The sequence below is a fragment of the Canis lupus genome, chromosome 26 (assembly GCF_003254725.2).
Source record: "Canis lupus dingo isolate Sandy chromosome 26, ASM325472v2, whole genome shotgun sequence".
In the NCBI taxonomy this organism is placed as follows: Eukaryota; Metazoa; Chordata; class Mammalia; order Carnivora; family Canidae; genus Canis; species Canis lupus.
This window is the reverse complement of record NC_064268.1, coordinates 9,171,606-9,183,867: the sequence shown is the minus strand read 5'-3', so window position 1 is coordinate 9,183,867 and position 12,262 is coordinate 9,171,606. Positions and strand designations below refer to the sequence as shown.

Sequence of the window (12,262 nt, the reverse complement as noted above, 5' to 3'; positions counted from 1 at the left end):
ACTGTGATCCCCAGACCTGCACTGGAGTCACTAATCCCAGACACAGGCCTGATCTCATCACTTCTGATTCTTCCCAGGACCTCCTCCTGCTTCCTGGGATATGCCCAAAGTACTCCCATGGCATTTGCACTCCTTTCCATTCTTGTCCCTTCCACCTGAGCCTTTCTAACACATCTGGCCACAGGTCAAGGACCCAGCCACTAAAGAGGGACAATCTGCTGCAATTTACATCTTTCTAACAAACAAAATGTAATAGGAAATAGTGTTAAAGTACCTCTTTTCATTGGAAAAAGAGAAGATTAGAATTACCAGGAAGTTTCTGCAGTGAGTACAGAGGAGTGTTGAAAAGTACCCAGGTCCAGGGATCAGAAGAGCTGGGTCTACAACAGCTGCAACCGCTTAAGAGCTGTGTGTCCTGGGCAAGTCACCCCACCTGTGATCCTGATGGTGGCTGTCATGTGACTAATAATCTCATCTTGGGAGGCTTGGGCCCTAAGCTCAGATTCAATCGGTCACCACTGTGGGGGGGCTGTTATTGTTCGCATCCTAGTTCTTGGAGGGGTCACCTCAATTTCTCCCCCCCCCAACTAATATATCCCTTCCACTGAGGTACTCAAGTACCCCTGTCTGTACCTCGAGTTCACTTCCATATACAGCAAGCCACCACAGACCATCTCTAGCAGGCCCTGTTTTCCTTGGAGGGCCCATGGGCCATTCTGCGCCCCTTCCCTGCCCTCTGGACCATGCTGTCCTGCCACGGCCAGAGCAGCAAAACCAGGCTTCTGTGCAGGCCCACATTCTAATAATTGTCCCAATTCATACGGCATGTACTCAGGATCTATTATCAGCTAATGAGTAAATAATATTCTGTTCTAAATCCAAAAGTGCTATTACATACCAGAGGGGGACTAATGGGTGTTTTAAGACCCCTTTAATCACATATTAACGTGCCGCGAAGCAGGCTGCGGAGCCCATATGCTAACCGCCCTGCGACTGAAGAGGCTTCTTCCCTTTAAGCAAAGAACAAAGTGGAGGAAGAGAGCAAGCCCTCCTCCTTGGGTCTGTCTGGCAGCCAGGCCAGCCCCAGGGCTGGAGGAATCTCCCCCAAAGCTGCTTTGCTGACTGAGTTAGAAGGATACTGTCAAACCTTCTCCCCTTTTCGGGGTTACAGGGAGAGGGAACAGGGCTAGTATCCTCTGGCTGCCATAACAAAGTACTATCAGTTGGGAGCTTAAAACAACAGAAATGTATTTGCTCACAGTTCTGGAGGCTAGAAGTCTGAAATCAAGATGTTGGCAGGGCTGTGCTCCCTCTGAGGGCTCTAGGAGAGGAAGCCGCCTTGCTCCTTCCAGTCTCTGGTGGCTGCTTGTCTTTGGCTTTGCTTGGCTTGTGGCTGTATCCCTCCCATCTCCGCCCCCGTTGTCACAGGGTCTTCTCCCTGTGTGTCCTCTCCTCACACATGGGTCATTGGATTCAGGGCCCATTCTAATGAGGCATGATCCCATATTAATTATAGCTGCAAAGACTCTTTCCAAATAACGTCATATTCTCAGGTTCTGGATCAATGAGAACTTTTGAGGGACACTATTTCACAGAGTATAGGGGTGAGGGTCAGAGTTTTGGGGGCGGGGGGAAGAGGCTCAGATATGGAGCCTTAATTTTGAGTGACTGTAACACAGAGTTCCTGCCATTTTGCCCTCCCCTGTCCCTGACTACCACTGAACATTCCAGAAAAGTTCAAGCACCCAATCCAAATTCCTCCCACCGATCCATCATGTCATATTAGCAACTTAGTTTCTTATTAGCCATTTCCCATCGAATCACATTAATATTTGTTTTCCCTAATACAATGCAGGAGTCTTCTCAGATTAGCAACTTTCTCATCACATTAGTGGAAACAACTACTAATACAATACAATCTGAATATGACACAGTCTGATGGAGAATTGCTAACACAATCCGACTCCCCTCTGCCTTGGTAAAGGAATGTTGTCCTGTTGTTGAGTAATGTGGGGGACACGCTGAGACAATCAGTCCCTGGTGAGCAGAGCCACACAGGGTGCCCTGGACAGACGGGATGAGATTTGGATGTAGGAGGTCTCTCTTGGAAGGAACCGATTTAGGGGTTTCTCCTGTTCCCAAACACTCCCTTCTCCCATGAGGAACATTCTGGTTCTTCTCCTCAATATCCAAGCAACCTTGGAATCTGCAGCCAAAGAGAGACAGGTAGAGAGAGGGATCCATTATACATTCCACAACCTAGTTCTCTGAAGCACTAACTTTATTGGTGTGACAAGGCAAGGCTGGCATTGCCAAGGTTAATTCATCAAGGATGTGTGGACATAGCAAAGCTAGGATGATGTGAGGAGCCAGCAAACCAGGCTGTTGTGCTGACAAGGCTGCTGGAGGCGGGAGTGATGACACTGAGCTGGTGACAGGCTCTCATAAAGTGGTTTAAGGAAAACCCTGCTTGAGCCTGCTCAAGCTCTGGACTAGTTTGGGTTCATATCTATCACTGCCATGTCCTAGCTGTGTAATTTAGTATCTTAGTGCCTCAGTTTCCTCCTGTAAAATGGGGCAGGATGACAGGGCCTACCTGTGAAGTTGTTATGAGTCAATGAGATATGAATAGAAAATACTTAGAAGCTTGCATAGCACCCGGCATTGATAAATCAGGCACGGTGATGATTGTGAATCTCAAAGTAAGTCAAGTTCAACCACATGTTCTGAGTGAGCTCTGGAGTAGGCACTGCAGAAAAACAAAAAGTTGAGTCTCTTGTGGAGACATGATGAAGAACCAGGGGGAGGGGTCATACCATAAGAAGTCCTCAAGCCAAACCAGGGAATCTGAACTTCAGCTTCGGGGAAATTGGGACCTGTGGAAGTAAAAGGCCTCAAGTTTTAGTAGAGTTGAGGGAATGCAGGCCTGTGGGGACAGAAGACGGTGGTTCTCTTGCTGCCAAACCACCTGTCATCTTACTGGCTCCTTAAGTCCTGGCAGAGAGAGAGGCTGAGGGATGGCAAGAGATGGAGAGAGATAGAGGCAGAGAGAACAGCAAAGAAGCTGAGTGTGGGCTTCTCTGTGGTAGCGCTTGCTTTCCTGCTCTCTCTGCCAGCCTGTCTGGGAGACTGGCAGGGCCCCCAGCCCACTTTCAACTACCCCAGGCAAGGTTGCCGAATAATTCTCACTGCCTCCAAACGGCGCTCCACGTGGCAGCCAAGAGCATGCTGCCAAGAGGCAAGTGGCCAAGATTCCCTTCCAACAGAGACATCCCCTTGCCAATCAGAACTCAGCCTGCACACATCTAGTAAAATCAGACTGTTTGCTGTCAGCCAAGCAGATGACACGATCAGGACTTCTTGACCCTGCCCACTGCCTGCCCCCATCCCTAAAAACCTACTAGCAAGGAGAAAGGTCCATACCCCAAAGACCCAAGCACCTGCCCCCTTCACATTTAATCTCCAGGATCCAGTCTGCTGCAATCACAGCCTCTGGAGTCAAAATGTACAAGTTCAAAGCCCGGCCCCTCCCAATTGAGCAGCTATGCAACCTGGGGCAAATCACCTTACCTCTCTGAGCCCCATTTGTTTTTTTTGTTTTTTTTTTGTTTTTAATTTATTTATGATAGTCACACAACAGAGAGAGAGGGAGAGAGGCAGAGACACAGGCAGAGGGAGAAGCAGGCTCCATGCACTGGGAGCCCGACGCAGGACTCGATCCCGGGTCTCCAGGACCGCACCCCGGGCCAAAGGCAGGCGCCAAACCGCTGTGCCACCCAGGGATCCCCTCTGAGCCCCATTTGTGTCCACACAATGGGGTTCTTAACAGTTCCTGCCTCACAGAGTTGTTAGGTGGATTACATGAAATCATATATGAAAAGTGCTTTCCCAACAGCTGGCATTTACTCCATGCTCAATCAATGTTCACTTGGGGGTAGCTCTAAGATACTTCATCTATCTGGAACTCAGCTAACAATCTCAGCTATCTAGAATGGGGCTACCAACCACAGGATTTGTAGAAAAGGCCTCCAAGCAGTTAAAACAAATGGCAGAGCCAACACATGGCAGGTCTCATCATGAAAACTACTTCATATAATACTAGTAATATCATGGTCCTATAATTAATATAATAGTAATACAGTACTCAGTAACCACTACTACAAAGCTTTGGGCATGGCAATTTAAATACATCTTATCATTTAATCAGTGGTGTGCTGGTAAATGCTTAACAATCAGTTCTCTGAAAGAAATGGTGGAGTTCCAATGTATACCATTTCTGTGGTATAAACTCTCCCCACCATGGTCACCTTCTAGCTTCCACTGTGATGTCACAGTACACCTGGGGATGGGAAGGAAGCTAACAGCCCTTTCTTGTCAGCCAGCTCTGATCACCACTGCAATTAACTGACTCCACGTCCCTGTAAGATCAGTGCTATCTTAGCTCCACTTTCTAGACCAGGATAGCAAGGCTCAGGGACAGAGATTCCATCACCTGAGATTGCACAGTGAGCAAGCTGCAGCAGCACTAGGATCTGAATCCAGGTCTGTGTGGATTTCAAAGTTCCTGCTCTCTACACTTGGCCTAGTCCCCAGCCCTCGTTAGCACAACAATACTGATTCTTTGGTAAAGACAGGTGGTAGTGTGTATTCTCCCTCCCAAACCCGTGCCCACTTATGTTCAAACTAGAGGCCACTTTCCTGGACAGGTCTCTCTGGTCTGGTTCTGCAGACCCTCCTGCTGTCCCACCTGCCACACCACAACCCTTCTCCCCAGCCATAACTTCCCCACCCCAGAGACTCAGACATCTTTATAAGAGTTTTGAAAAGTCATCTATACCTCATCAGGATTTCAGTTGATAAAAGAGGATCAGGAAAAAGAAATCATATCATATACGATATCGTGAGCTAGATACCACTGATGTGCTTTTAATGCTTCCATAGAGTTAGCAAGCCTATAATAAGAGACTGGAAAAGGGAGAGACAAGGAATCACAAAATATCACTTTAGTTTCATTTTACTTTTAGTAAGTGAAGATGGGCACCTTTCTAGTGGGGGCAGTTTTCTCAAACCATTGTGTGGAAATGTCAGATTCTACTTACTGGACCAGTGGTGCGTCTGGGCCAAAGGGTGGAAGCTAGCCTGTTTCCTAATGAAACAGTTGATAGGCCCACATCCCCCACGTCCTCACCTCCACAAATAGTCCCTCAAGACATAGGGGCCATGTCTGCAGCATCTGCATATCCTCTTCACTTCTCAAATTTTAATGTGCACAAGAATCACCCAAGATCTTGTGGAAATGCAGATTCTGACTCCAGAGGTCCAGTGTGGGGCCAAGTCTCTGCATTTCTAAACAGGCATTCAGGTGATGGCAATGCCACTAGTCCATGGTGGACCACACCGTAAGTAGCTAAAGTCTAAATCCCAAACACTCAATCCCTAAGTTGCTTATGGGCCCCATAACATTTCTGTGTCTCAAGGTTTTATAAATCCCTGAAGCAATTATAGCTTGACTCCTAATCACAAACACCTCAGAGTTAGCCCCAATCCATGTGGGTCTCTCACAGTCACTTTCTGTGACTGCCTCATCTTGTACTCACTCCTACTCAACAAATACCAAGTGCCCACTCAAGACCAGGCCTAAGCTGGTGCTAGGAATATGGAAAGACCCAATCCCTGCCAGATGGTCTCCTTTATTTGTCAGGAAAACGCCTTAGTCTGTGAGCTCTGTTTCCAGGTAGTAATAACAGCAGACACTTAGGTAGTACTTAGCATGTGTGAGGGACTGTTCCAAGCACTTTATAAACATTAATTCTTTTAGTGCAATAGGTCCAGTGATTAACTTCATTTTACAGGAGAGGACTGAGGTCCATTGAAATGAAGTCACCTACCTGCTAAAAATTATGCAACCTTGAGAATGAAACTATTTAAACCCCCACAGGGAAAGGAAGTTATATATTTGGGACAAAAATATATTCTTGAGTAGTATCATGAATTTGACCGTGGCAGGCAAGTGGGTAGGCAGTTAGTTATACCTGACTGGGACAGTGAAACATGAAGGGAGAGGCTTATATAATTCAGGATTCTTGGTTGTAAGCAGCAGAATCCCAACTCGAAGTAGCTTAAGCATAAAAGGGAAACTGTTGTTCACATATCTGAACAATGCAGGAGTAGCTTCAGGCATGGCTAGATCCGACAGCTCAAACAAGATTGGCAGGGTTTGACTTCTCTCTCTTGGCTCTGTTTCCCTCTGAGCTGTCCTCCTTTTCTCTCACCATGGTTGGCTTCCCTAGTAATTTGGGGAACATAGCTGCTGGCAGCCCCAGGGTCACATTCTTCCAGAGGAAGAAGGACTTTCCTCCCCGTCATGTTCATATATGAGCCACAGGGAAGTTTTATTGGAACACATTCACATCCATGCAATGTACATATTGTCCATGGTTGCTTTCCTGTTACAATGACAGAGAGGAGTAGTTGGAACAGAAACCATGTGGCCCATAATAAAGCGTAAATGTTTACTATCTGCCCATTTCCAGAAAAACCTATTTTAGACTGCAATAACAACAACAACACTTAGCTAACATAAACTGAGTACGCAGTATATACCAGATACAGTTCTAGGCATTTGTTCGTTTCTTAAAACAATGCATTGAGGTGGGAAAACTAAAACCTGAAGAGGTTAGGAGTAGTCAAGCTCAAGGTCAGGCAGCCAGTAAGCAGGAAAGCTGGGTTTTGAATTCAACAGCATGACCCCAAATCCCACACTCTTAACAGCTCTGCTAATCGAACAAGGGTCTTCTGGAAGCTTCAGTAAGTAGGTTTTTCTAAATCAGGGTGTGATTTTCCAACGACTAGTTCAAGAAACACATACACACACACACACACACACACACACACACAGAGGGATGTGTATTTTCTCAAGTATAAATGCTAAAACAAATGGTGAATCCCACACAGCGCTCCCACTGCTTGTGAGCTATTTAGCGCTGCCCCATCAGTGCTCTTATGGAAAGAACTGTCCCAAGGAACCACTGGGGTTTCCCACTGGGCAGAATGGCCTGAATCCCCAGGAGCTGGCTGAGACTTCGTGTCCCAGAAGTAGGGGCTTTAATAACACTTGAGTCCAACATGAGCTGCAGCCTTTGCTCACTGAGGGCTCCAGGTGGGAACTCCAGAGATAAACCCACCTATTTTGAGATGGGGTCTCACCAGGTCCCACCACAGAATTCTGAGGAGCCCATGGACCTCTGATATTTCTCAGTAATTTATAAAGCCTTGCCCAGGAAGCTTCTGGCACAGCCCCAAGGAATGAGTCTCCTCTCCTGCCCTCAGCGGGTCATCGGGAGGCTTTGGACTGTGGGGATAAAGACCTTTACTGACAGTGGAGGGAAGCATGGCTTCTTGCAGTCTTGGGTTCAAATTCTGGTGTTGAACTTAACAGCTTTGGGACACTGAGCTACAGCTACAGAAGTGTTTCCTCTTTCTGAGCCTCACTTTAACTTTCTGTAAAATGGGTGCAATGGTAACATCCCCTGCCCTCAGATGCCAGCCCACTGAAGGGTATCTGTGACTTTAAGAGATAACTTACACTAAGCATTTGGCATAGCATTTGAACAGGTTTTGCAGTCAGACTGGCTTACTTTCAAACCTTGTCTATACTACACTGTTGTGTAACCACTACTTTGCTGGGCCTCAGTTTCCTGATCTGTATAATGGAATCAATGCAGAACTTGCCTTTTGGGGTTGCTGTAAGGATTAACTCAGCTTATGGGTGGTTAGGACTGATATAGTAAAATGCTTAGCACTTACTTATTTATATCAGATGGGTAATGTGCCGAGGTTATAACAAGATCTGAGGGAGGCACATATTACACAAATGCAAGAACACCCAATCATCACACTTATGAACTACAAAAGGATCAGTTTTAGCTTTCAAAGTCTACCTTCAACCAAGGTATGCAAGAAATGATTGTCTTAACAATGCAATGTACCTTTACTTTCTGAGCTAAGGGTAATGTGAACTAGCCTCTGGGAAGCCTGTCCCAGTCCCTGGGGAGGTGATCCAGTGCCCTAGGGCCCTGATGATGGGGGAGCCAGCCCTGCAAAAACCCCGGCTCCTCCACACAGCTCTCTGCTACTGAGGTTTGGGGCCAGGTCCCTAGAGCAGACATCCTTCTAATGGTTTTCTTGGATCAGTGCCCCCAGGGCTGTGCTAAGATAACTGATAGGGGGGCCTTCAGTGCTCTGCTAAGGGCCTCAGAGCCAGGGAAAGGTGGTCTGCCCGGTCCCTAGATGGGGCCAAGTCGTCTAGGGGCCCGGACCAGGTCTCTTATGTCCAGCCCACTGGACTCTGAGTGCCAATGGCACATCCTCTGTAGACATGATAATTCCTCTGGGAGGCCATCTCAGATCTCCTATGGCCAAGAGGGAACCCTGTACTCCTGCTTGCTCCCTACTCTTTCTCCCAGCATCTTCCCCATCTCAAGAAAAGGTGGTACACATCCATCCAGATGCTCAGGCCAGGAGCCTGGGAGGCATTTCCAATTCACTCCATTCTGTCACATTACATCATCCATCAGTGAGCCCCATCAGCTCCATGATTAGTGAAGCCCAAACTGCTCACCACCCCTAACCAGCCTCCTCCTGGCTACCTGCTTACCTCCATAATGCTGTTTCAGAGTGATCCCCCAAAATGCTGTCAGATGGCATTACTTCTCTTTGTACCCCGTTGTCAGTTCTGTGGGTACTAAGTCAAAAACCCAGAGCCCCTTGTAGCTAAGGAGGCCTATATAGCCAGCTGTAGCCTTGTTCTCCCCCTGCACCTCCAACCCTCAATGGCTCTGGTTACACAAGCTCTGAGATCTGCAGCAACCCTCCCTGAAACAAGCCACACACTTGTGCACATGCAGACACACACACAAACCCAGACACGCAGATATTCACAGAGGTAAAGAAGCACACACCCAGACACAGAGATAAAAACACATGCACGCAGACATATCCCACACTACCCAGACACTGAATCACACCTCACACCAAGACACACACACCTCTTTCCTTATATTTCATGATCCATTTAATAACTCCCTTCTCCTGATGCTCTACCATTGGACATTGTAGATTTGCTTTGTAGGATCACAATTTGATTCTTTTATCCTATTAGTTTATGTGCTTCTCACTGGACTCCCCAGACCGCCTCTGAGACTGTTTACACCAGAGAGACCATTTTTCTTTTGTTTACGCGCTCAGCATACAGTAGGCACTTTGTAAGTATTGAAGGAAGGAGTAATCCCCTAATCTCTTTTCTATTTTATTTTTTTAAGATTTTATTTGTTTATTCATGAGACACAGAGAGAGAGACAGAGACACAGGCAGAGGGAGAAGCGTACTCCATGCAGGAAGCCTGATGTGGGACTTGATCCTGGGGCTCCAGGATCACTCCCTGAGCTAAAGGCAGATACTCAACTGCTGAGCCACCCAGGCGGTCTCTCTCTTCTATTTTAATAAGGGGGCTGCACTTGTGGGTGTTGTCAATGTTTTTTCTGGTAGGAGTAAAAGGTCCAGACCTGTATGGCTCTCCCAGGCCTAAGGGGAAGGAGCTGGGGTGAAGGCCTCATGTGGGTCCCATTTCCTGTGCCCTCTATCTTCATGGCCAGCCTGTGTGCCAATGAAGGAAACTAAGTTTGTCCAGGGTCAGCTCTGAGAATCGAGGGCATAAGGACAGAGACTGCAGTTTGACAATTTTTCCTAGACTCTTCACAGGAATGAATGTGGAAGAGATTGGCCTATAATCACAAAGTTTGTCCTCATACCGTTTCTTTTAAATAGAAACTTATAGGGGATTCCTGGGTGGCTCAGCAGTTTAGCGCCCGTCTTTGGCCCAGGGCATGATCCTGGAGTCCTGGAGTCCTGGGATCAAGTCACGCATCGGGCTCCCGGCATGAAGCCTGCTTCTCCCTCTGCCTGTGTCTCTGCCTCTCTCTCTCTCTGTCTCTCATAGATAGATAGATAGATTGATAGATAGAAAGTTACATATAACACATATAGCCCTGTTCAATATCATTATCTCACAATATTTCCCTTACCCTGAAGGATTTACAAATTTCTTGTAATGAGATTATGGGTCTCCCAGACCTCAGTCTTGCCACATCATCGTGTGAGTGCTCCAGGCCTTTAAAGTGGCTCTTCCCTCCCAAAGTCTAGTTCTCTGCCCAATGCCAAGCTGACTTTTCACCTTGCCCAATCACATGACAACTATCTCCAAGTGTATGATCTTCTTAGAGAAGACAGAGGTTTATAAAAGAAGAAGGATCAGGAGGAAGGAGTAGGGGAGGAAGAAGAGGAGGAGAAGAAGAACACTGCTGAGTCCTTCCTATTTGTAGGGTGGAGAGAACAGAGGATTGTCTCTGATCCTCTGTTTTCACCTGAGAGAATGAAACACTGTTTTCCTATGAACCTGTTCCACTGATGTCTGTCTGTCTAGCCTCTTTTCTTTGAACCTCCTTGATTGTGTCTCTTTGGAATCATGTTGGTCCTTGGCACACCTCTACAGGGATTTGGTCTTTTGAAGGTCCCATCTGCCTGACTGATTTCTGGACAATCTCAGGTTGAGACAGTGTGGTACCTTACCCCCCTGCCCCAGTCTCCCACAGTGTCTGCATGGACAGCCAGTGAATATTTCCCTTCAAATGCACCTCCTGGAATATTTGTTAGTTGTTAGCTGTTACTAAAGCCACAAATTACTACCCCTGAGTAGCCCTTTCATCCTCTCCAGCTCCCTTCACCAGCTAAAAATGACTTAAAGGGTAGAGATGGCAAATATATAGCATTTAAGTGGCCACTGCCACCTTGCATGCCAGTGGCAGACATTACTAATGGATTGCCCACTCCTACCCTGCAATCCAACTACTGATGAATTCAGTCATCTGGATCTCTACAGTAGAGCTTGAATCGAATCAACTGCTGCCCAACCTCCATCACCCACCATTCCTTGCTCAGCTCAGACACCTAAACAAACCTTGAATGACCTTCTAGCTTCCCCCTCTGCCTCCTTTCTCCAAGTGTCTTAAAAAAAAAAAAAAAGGGCAGCCCCGGTGGCGCAGCGGTTTAGCGCCGCCTGCAGCCCAGGGCGTGATCCTGGAGACCCTGGATCGAGTCCCACGTCAGGCTCCCTGCATGGAGCCTGCTTCTCCCTCTGCCTGTGTCTCTGCCTCTCTCTCTCTCTCTCTCTGCATCTCTATGAATAAATAAATAAAAAATCTTTAAAAAAAAAAAAAGCTTTGACTTTTTAAACATAACCAGATCCTGGTGCCTCCCTACTGAAAATCCTCCCATGGTTTCCCATTGCAATTAGAATAGGATGACAACTCTCTCCTATGCTCAAGTCCTGAATGACCTGGCCTTATTGGTATCTACTGTCAGCTTCTTCCAGCTGGAATGTGAATTCCTTTTGGGGAGGGATTTTAGCTGTCCAGCTTGAGGCAGTGACCCTAGTGCCTAGAGCAGTGCCTAGCACATCAAATGTTTATAGACTGAATGGGACTCTTTTGCTGATCCAGAATGTGGTCTAAGAATCCTTCTCCATGTGACATTCCAGGAAGCTACTGCTGAATCGTCAAAGTTCGCATGCAAGATGCAACCTATATTCAAAGCTTATCTGGGCAAGTCTACCCAACTGCAATTATTTGAGAATTTGGCAATGTATAAATAAATCACGTCCAGCCCTCCTGACCAGCTTAGTTGTTTTCATTATACGTACAGGGAAATTTAATCCTTTATTCTTTGTAGTGGAAAATGGTATGGTGAGGCTAAGTTTTGGGCCCAACAGGGCTGCTGATGGGATCCCTCAGCTTGGGTGTCTGATGATAGGCACCTTGCCAAGTCTGGGAGGAACTTCATCTGTGTTAAGACCAATGCATCAGTGAGGCTGCACTGCAGAGAAAGATGCTCAGGTAAGTCAGGCCATGTGCTGCTACCTCCTTAGGATATTATCCTTCACAATTGGTTGAGTCACCATGATGGCTGCAAACAGGTTCTCAAAAATCTAACCTTTTGGAAGACGGAGCCCCTGGGTGACTCAGCCCCTGGGTGCCTTCAGCTCAGGTCATGATCCTGGAGTCCCAGGATTGAGACCTATGTCAGGCTCCCTGCTTAGCGAGAAATCTGCTTCTCCCCCGTACCCCTCACCTCCTTGTACTCTTTCTCTCTCTCTCTCAAATAAATAAATAAAACTTCTGGAAGGCACAGGAGTCCCAGAACTAGAGGA

At 47.0% G+C, this 12,262-nt stretch overlaps 1 protein-coding gene, 1 long non-coding RNA gene and 1 other non-coding gene across 19 annotated transcripts in view; 1 reads left to right on the top strand and 2 right to left on the bottom strand.

The window, feature by feature from the left end:
• Positions 1 to 12,262, bottom strand: part of CUX2 (cut like homeobox 2) — a 283,331-nt gene that overhangs the window by 143,254 nt on the left and 127,815 nt on the right. The gene's annotated exons all lie outside the window — the stretch shown is intronic.
• On the top strand, positions 4,345 to 11,727 carry LOC112676548 (uncharacterized). The gene is made up of 3 exons (XR_003146584.3): positions 4,345 to 4,542; positions 9,161 to 9,263; positions 11,594 to 11,727. It is a non-coding gene; the product is annotated as an uncharacterized LOC112676548 (long non-coding RNA).
• On the bottom strand, positions 7,814 to 7,917 carry LOC112677069 (small nucleolar RNA U13). The gene has a single exon (XR_003146836.1). It is a non-coding gene; the product is annotated as a small nucleolar RNA U13 (small nucleolar RNA).